Raw genomic sequence first — 9281 nt, 5'->3', positions numbered from 1 at the left:
ATATGCTTGTTGACAAATGAACAAAATTAAGTCATTGCTTGAAAGAAAATCATTATAGCAAATGTATTTCTTATGGCTTGTAGGATCCCTTCATGTCACTTAAATTATTGCTAAAATCTGTGGCTTATAAATGACTGGTTTTTATTTCTATGGTAGGGAATGACAAATAGTAAATTAGGAAACAGAGCATTTGAACTTAAAGTGCTTCTAGCATTCATCCTATTGTCCTTAAATTATTGTGTGATTTAAAAATGATTCTTCTTACATATAACTTATTTGTACTAAATTATGAATTGATAAACTACCACCCCTGAGCCAAATCCAGCTTTCTACCTATTCTTTCTTGTATATAAAGTTTTATTGGAACACAGTAATGCCCATCTGTTTAGGTATTGTCTGGTTGTTTTCCTGCTATGATGACAAAGTTGAATAGTTATAACTATTTCCTTGGCCACAAAGCCTAAAATATTTATTGTCTGGGCTTTGATAGAAAAAAATTGGCATTAGCGCAGCCCTTGCACTAAATTAGTATACTTTGTTTCTCTTGTAGAGTAGCTTCCCTTGCTCTGTCTCTATTTTCTGTTACTTTCTGACTTAGCATACTGTTGAAGAAAAATGTTACCAAACAAGGACTAGAATCAGAAAGACTTTCTGTATTTTCATTTACTGTTACATATGAATGTGAATAACAGATTCAATTAATTATCTTCTGCTATGTCCTCAGCTTCAAGAGGAGAGTAGTAATTAATTCATAGAGATAGATAGATAGATAGATAGATAGATAGATAGATAGATAGATAGATGATAGATAGATAAATAGATATAGATAGATAGATAGACAGACATATAGATATATATGATTTTTCCACATCAGCCCCCACCATGTGATTTATAAATATTTTCTAATCAACTACACAGAACAACATTTCAATGGATTGGAGTTCTTAGACATTGTCAGACCCTTGTTTCTTCAGTAGCTCATCCAAATGCAGCAGGGTAGCTCTTCCCTTTTCTTCTATTTTCACACCAAACCAAGCTCATTTTTATTCCATAATACTCTACATAACTGTACCACTAGTTATCCATGGTGAATTGGTCATTTGTGGCAATTTACCCTCCCTGTGGGAACCCAAATAAAATATTGTACAAAAATAAAACTGTATAAATCAGGAAGGAAAAGTAGAAAAGAAAAGGTTAACATTTGGTGGAAAATGTAAAAACATGCTTGAAAGACTGAGTGTGGGTGAAAGAATGACTTAGGAGACAGAAAAAGGTACAATCTGGTGACTAAACAGGAGGCTAGAGATGTAAAGTGAAAAGCCATAGTGGAATTACTGGGGAAATCTGAATAAAGTCTTTAGTTTAATTACTACTATTACAACAATGCAAATTTCTTAGTATTGATAAATATGCTATGTTATGCAAGATGTTAAGATCAAGGAAAGCTGGCTGAACAGCTTTTGTAAGATATCTGTAAGCCTAAAATTATTTCAAACTAAAACATTTAAAAAGGATATATTCCTGAAATTAAGCAATTTAACAACTAGTAGGGAGAGACAGATACATTAACAAAAAAAAAAAATGACAATGAAAAAGAATATCACATCACAAATGTTCTGATAATGGTTCCCCAGAATCATCATGGAAACACAAGATATTATTGATAACCCAACCAATAGTATGGGAAATGGAAGTGTATAGATATGAGGGAAGTCTTCCTAGACGTGTTTCTATGCTCTGTTGTGAAGGATGAGTGGGAGATATCTAGGAAAAGAGAAGGATAAAGAATTTCAGGTAGATGTAATACCATGAACAACATAAATCAGAAGCAGGCATGGCACATTCAGGGTTACTTAATATGAAGAGAAATTATTATTTTTTTTTTTAAGAAACAGAGTGGAAAGAGATGACACTGTAGAGATTGGCAGTAAACATAATCAACAGGAACTTACATAGTATTTTAAACAATTCAGACTTTTAACTTAAAGAAAATAGTGAAACTTGGTATGATTTGATCGATATGATCAGTGTTGTGTTTTGTAAATGTTATCCAGGAGGCTATGTGTAGTATGGGTTAGAAGAGATCAACAGTGAAAACCAAAAGACTATGACTATATTACATTATTCCAAGTGAACAAGGGCATTGGAAATATGAGTTGAAAAAAGTATTGGGTTTTAAACTGTATTAATTAGATAAATCAGAATGATTTAGTGTGGTTTGGATTAGAGGCTATTGTAATAGAAATATCTAGAATGAATCCAGATGGTTTTTCAGGAAACCAGTTGCAGATTAAATATATTAACCAAGACTTAGAAAGAAGTAGCAGATTTGATTGGAAGAAAAGATTGTAGGGAGCCATTTCCATTTTTACCTATTATTTTTAGTTGCCTTTAGAACACAAACATTTCAATAAACTGTTGGAGCTCAACAGAATCATTCTAAATGAACTACAAATTTGGACATTTATTGTATACTTCAAAAATGGGATGAAATATGCTTGCCCAGTAGAAGTTTGAAGTGAAGAGAAGAAAAATAAAAATAATACTCTGTGAAAACCAGCACTTAAGTGAAGTGAAGGAAGAGAAAACTACAAAGGAAATTAAGACCAATCTACCTCTGATTTCTGGTGAAATAAAATAAGGTAGTTGTTTCCCAAGAGGTAACAGAAGGAATTTCAAGCAAAATGGTAGGCTTTAAACTCTCAAATGTTTAGGGTATCAAATAATACAAATTTGAAAATATCTTGGATTTGGTAACTAGAATCTCACTGTTGAACTTGAGAAAGCTATTAGAAGTCAAAACGAAGTAGATTGTATGGGATCAAGAAATTTGGAGGAAATGACACTATTGACTTTTGTATGCAAATAATAAAATAAAGAGTTCTTGATGCAAATATATGATAAATATGCAAGAACAGAGACTGGAGAAAGAAGAAAAAGAGATGATAGAAAAGGCTCCTGACTGTAAATTTGAAAGAATTGAGTCCTGGGCCCAAAGTGTAAATTTTTTGTTGATCAGGAGACAAGGTTCTTTTAATATATGAAAAGAAATAGAGAAGAGATAATCAAATAAATTATAGTAAAAATTTTTCCTAAGCTAAGGAAAAACTTCAGACTAAAATAACTTAACCTGTTGGGCAACTTTACCAAGAGAGATAAATACCTTCACCTCAGTGAAGTTTTTAAATTAAAAGAAAAAAAAATCTTCATGTTTGAAAAAGATAAAAGAGGTAACAAAAATAGTGAAAATGAGCTTGGAATTAGAATTGGTTGGTTAGTGGAGCTTTGTTCCACTGCCTGCATCTCAGGAAACTAGAAAAGGCTGGGGAACATGTCCAGATTGTAAAAAAAAAAAAAAAAAAAACCTGTAATCTAACAACCTCAACCCTTCTCTTGTGAAAGACATGTGAAGACCAAAATGGTCCCTTTATACGTTTCAAAAGAAATTACTGAAGTACTTGAGTTAAATGCACCCCCTCCCTCATTTTATTGATTGTCACCTCTTAAAGAGGCTTTTCCTAAGCACCTCAACCAACATTGCATCTCATCCACCATCTTACTCACATATGATTTTCATTGCATCAGCACCTAATAATATATTATAGAGTTATTTGTCCATGCTTTTACTCAATCTCTCTGATGTCTACAATATCTAGAATCTGAGTGTTCAATAAATATATATACCAGTGTCTGAAAACAAACTCTATACTTTTATTGCCTCTTATAAACAGAAAGGTATGTTCCTTGCCTTAAAAGAAAAAGAACGTAGTGAACTTGTGAACATGAGGAAAGTGGTCCAACTTTTTAATTGTTTTGGACAGTTGAAAAGGTAATTATGGCACACCCAGAGGGATTGCTCAAGAGCATTTAATGGGTCATTTACTCATTCATCCAGCCTACATTTACTGAGTTCTTACTGTGCCAACATTATCGCTTCCCTCCAGCCCTCTCAAGGACTCTGCTCTTTGGGTCATTTGAAATTTGTGTCATTGCAATCTATGTCTTACTCATCACTCCCTTTCTGTTGGGTGTTCCTAGCAGTCGTACAAACATGCACTAGGTAATCCCATTTGAAAAAATTTTTACCCCTAATTCCACGTCCTATCTCAACTGTTACCCATGATTTCTGCTGCCCTTCATAGCCAAATAATTCCTGTTTATATTATCACACTTATTCACTATTTTCAAAAATGGAAGAAGTTTTAAATTATCAATGAATACAGTGACTCATGTAATATTCACCTGTGCAACAACTTAACCAGGATTACCAAATACTAATATTTTATGATTTTGATTAAGATATTTTAACTCATAAGAAGCAATGCATAATTAATAAAACTAAAGTTACTTTTTTATCACTCATAATCATTCCCTTCCCTACTAGAGCAACCACTATTATGAATTTGGTATTTATCTACCCCTTAACAGTTTATGTGTGTTTAAATCTATAATATTCTTTATGTTTTCAATGTATATAAATTTAGAATACTGAAGATCTTTTTGTATGACAAGCTTTTTGTATTTAATCATATATATGAGATGTTTCTGTATCAACTGATGTAGGTTAAGTTCATTCTTTAATTATATTATACTACTCCTTCATATGCATGTTCAATATATTCTAGTTAATTATCTTTATGCATTACTTTTTTGCAACCTCAGCTCATATCTATCATGAGTTAATCTTGTAGCAGCTTAAAACATCTTTCATGAAAAATTTTACTTAAGTAACTTTGTTACCTTATCCAACCAATGTTATCAAGCGAAAGGGTGATTATGACATGCGAAAAGAAATTTTGAAGGAAAATAAAAGCAATGAAAGGGTAACTTGGGGAAGAGAAGTCAGGACAGTAACACTAAAACGGGAAGAGATAAGAATGCAGGTGAAACTTATACTTCATGCCAACAGGGTGTGGGCATGATCAGCAATTTCAAATAATTAGATCCAGAATTTTAAAGGTTATTGATGACCTTACCAAGTGTAATTCCAATGGAGTGGTGGGACAGAAGCCAGATTAAGAATGATTATTATGGACTAATGAACAAATGGGAGATAAACTACCTTTACAAAGAGTTTGGCTAGAAACACACACACACACATACACACACACACACACACACACACACACGTGTGCACGTGGTGGAGAAGGAAAAGGCTGGTTTAAAAACTTAAAGTGTTGCTATCTTAAAGAAAAAGAAAAGAAGTTGACATCACAGGGAGGTGTAGTACACCTAGGAAAAATTGTTTAGTCTGGATGAGAGAGCATTTCTTCTCATAAGAAATGCTGCCTAGAAATTATTTTCTTTTAACATTAGTTTACAATTCGGGAAAAACAAGTATGTATAAGTGTGACAAAATTGCCTGCTTCAGTCTTCATCACAACAACACTAAATACAGAACATTGTGAAGGATTATCTACCCTGATTTTTTTGAGCATTACTCAAACATTTTAATTACATTATAAAGGAACAAAATGTTGTCAACCTGTAAGAATTCAGCTCATCATTTAAAAATCAAATTTAAAAAACACGCTACACAATTAATATAATTGTAGATAACATTTGCATGGTTATAGGCATTAAATTTTAAATTTAAACCTAGATAAATCATACATAGGGGACGTTGGTGGCTCAGTCGGTTAAGCATCCAACTTCAGCTCAAGTCATGATCTCAGGGTTCATGAGTTCAAGCCCTTCATTGGTCTCTGTGCTGATAACTCACAGCCTGGATCCTGCTTCAGATTCTGTTTCCCTATCTCTGTGCCCCTTCCCCATCAGTGCCCTGTCTTTCTCTGTCTTTCAAAAATAGATAAATGTTAAAAAATTTTAAAAACTAGATAAATCACAATAAATCATGAAAGAATTACTACATTCTATCAATCTCCTTGATTAAGTGAATGAAAAAGGTAAAACAAAAGTCTAGATCAAATGTGAAATAAAACAAAGAAACAATGAAGAAATATTATAAAAACAAAAAACCTTGCTCCATATAGGAAAATAATTTTATAACTATATACATCTATAATACTAATTAATATGTTAAATTCATTTTTATAGATTATATTAGTGAAAAATCAAATTTATTACTGAAATAACACTTGAGTTGAAGACAAAATAAAATCAAAATAGAGAATACAGAAAGCAATGATACTAAAACAAGTGTATGTTAGAACCTGTGAGATCTGGTTAAAATGTGCCCTGTAAGGATAAATACGAATTAAAAATAAGCTTAATTTTCCCCCATTGAAAATAAGGGAAGAGACTCCCCATCCCCTCCCTTTTCCTAGAGCTTTTACTTTAGAATAGATGTAATTATAAGGTCTTTACTTACTTTGAAGAGCATGTAAATCTTCTTAAAGTCTAAATAAACCTCTTAACCAAGTTTGCAAGTCAGAACTACTTTTCTCAAGGACCTAGGAACCATCTCTTTGAAATGTAATCATTGAGGAAGGAAGAGACCCTATATTCCAGCATCTGTGAGAGAATAAGAGCCTAAACTCCTCTGGCCCCTTGTTCCAAAACTAACTTCCATTATAATGATAAAGGAGAGGTTTATTTTTCCTTTAGATAAAGCCAACTAGCTAACACGGGTGGTTACCTCCAATTACCAGGTGAATTTAGGATGAACTCCATGTGACAAATAGTACTGTCAAGTCTTTTCTCTTGAGAGGTTAGTTATTCTTCATCCTGAGAACATGTAAATGATGGGTTGTATCATTGGCTATATAAAAAGATGACATTCTTTCTGTCTTCAGTATCTTTAGAGGATTACCTGTGATGTCCATCACATTCTAGTTTAATACTTATTCAATACTAAAGTTGTTATTTCCCTTCTAACTTTGTGGAAATTGTTTCTGAGTTGGGAAGAGATTTTATTTTATTTTATTTTTTTAATTTATTTCTAGGAGAGAGAGAGAGAGACAGCATGAGCAGGGGAGGGTCAGAGAGAGAGGGAGTCACAGACTCTGAAACAGGCTCCAGGCTCTGAGCTGGCAGTCAGCACAGAGCCCAACGCGGGGCTCGAACCCACGAACCGCGAGATCATGACCTAAGCGAAAGTCGGACGCTTAACCGACTAAGCCACCCAGGCGCCCCGAGATTTTATTTTTAATTGTACTTCCCCGGGAAGTCTGGCTGGCTCAGTTGGAAGAGCGTGTGGCTCTTGATCTTAGTGTCATGAGTTCAAGCCTCACATTGGGTTTAGAAATTAATTAAATAAATAAACTTTAAAAAAATTATACTTCTCCAACACCAGTGGAAGATTTATTGCTTAAGTATTCCTTTTACAAAGCTCAGGAGAAAACCAGAGTAAAAACTAAAGCTTTTTGTTAATGATTTTCACCATTTTAATAAATCAGAAGAAAACATATAATTATATCTTGTTATTCTTTTTTTAATAAAAAACCATCGACAGTTATTTGGAGTTAATTTGTTGTAGGTTTTCCTTTCCTTGTCATTCTTTCTTACAATATGACCAACAATTGCCTCCTAAAAACCTCCACTTATCCCAGCAAAATGAAAACCTATATTCACACAGAACCTTATATACAAATGTTTGTAACAACTTTGTGATAAATTCTATACTAGAAACAATTTAATGCCTTTCAAGGGGTGCATCATTAAGTGGATTTTGCAGGAACAAAACTATTTGTACAAGCAACAACTTGGATGGATCTCAAGGAATTATGCTGAGTAAAAAGAAAAAAAAAAGGCCAATATCAAAAGATTATATAATGTAGCATTCCATTTATACAACAGCTTTGAAATAAAATTCTAGAAATAGAGGACAGATTAGCAGTTGTCAGTGGTTAGGGAGGTGTGGAAAGACAGGAGGTGGCTGTGATTACATAAGCATAGCAAAAGTATTGCTGGTGATGGAATTGTTTGTGTGGTGACTGTGTTGGTGGCTACATTAACTCAAACATGTAAATTTGCATATAACTACATATGTGCACACATATACATACATGCACAAGCTCATATAAAACTAGCAAAATTTGAGTAAGGTTGACAGTATGTATCAATGTCAGTTTCCTGATTAATATATTGTACTGTAGTTATGTGAGATGTTACCATTGGGAAAAACTGGCCTAAGAGTATATGAAAATCTCACTACTATTTCCTAAAAGCCATGTGAATCTATAATTCCTCAATATTTTCTTCTTTAATTGTGAAATATATGAAGCCAGAGCAACTCAACAAAGAACATTGCTTTGTTTTACATAATGATAGCATTCTGTATTTCTATTGCAGAAAGGAATTTTTCTCTGAAACTTTAAATCATAAATAAACCATAGCTCAAATTATCCCTTTGATCCCATAATACACTGGGAGCTCTTTTCATATATTCAAAGTCACAGAGTTGATGGTATAAGCCCACCACTGAAAGTAGAAAGCTCTTTTAATAAATATATAATGTCCCTCTAATCTAGTGAACACTGTATTGCTCACATAATCACTGTTTAGAATTCATTGATAAATGTAAGAGAAAAAATACTAAATATTAACACTTCTGTAAGAAATCCTATATATGTGCAAAAAAATCTCTCTCACACACACAGGTTTAGGTGTGATGTTATGATGTTCCACAAAGTACTGGTAAGTATTCATTTTGTATTTTGGAAACATTTTGTCACAAGGTCAGAGAGTTTTCTTTAATGTGAAATGTTTATAAAATATAAATTCTGACTTTCCGTGAAGGGATATATTCTGAATAAACAAAAAGCATTTTTAAAAGAACTAGATAACTTCCAATGGGATGAAAATATGAAACCAAACATTATTTTTAAAAGTAAGAAATTAAATTTTACGAAATATAAATATTAAATGAAAGGACTCATTCTGAATAAACAACTCTTTGGGAAATTTAAACACACTGTGATTTAACAACAAAACATTGTTAATTGCAATAAAAATGTTTATTATCCTTTTGTACCATTCTTTATCAGAATGACATCTGAGTGATAAATTGGGTACAAGTTAAAATAAGAACAGGACATCAATACAGTAGCTCCATAGTATGATATGATTGATTTGATAAGTCATATTTTAAACATCTCAATATATGTAGGGAAGGGATGAAGGTAAAGACAATATAAAAAGCTTCAAAACTAAAATATAAGGTGACATCAAGTTAGACACAGGAAAAAATTATGGATGGACAAAGAAACATTAAGAGTCTAAATTAAAATATGCAACTGCCAGAAGAAAAAATACTTGACGGTATAGTTATTTATTATATCAAAACTTCCTCACCCATGGCCTCGATGCCATCAAAATAA

Source organism: Hyaena hyaena, unplaced genomic scaffold, assembly GCF_003009895.1.
Source record: "Hyaena hyaena isolate Hyena2069 unplaced genomic scaffold, ASM300989v1 scaffold_1215, whole genome shotgun sequence".
NCBI classification, from domain to species: domain Eukaryota; kingdom Metazoa; phylum Chordata; class Mammalia; order Carnivora; family Hyaenidae; genus Hyaena; species Hyaena hyaena.
Note: the sequence above shows the minus strand (reverse complement) of the source record.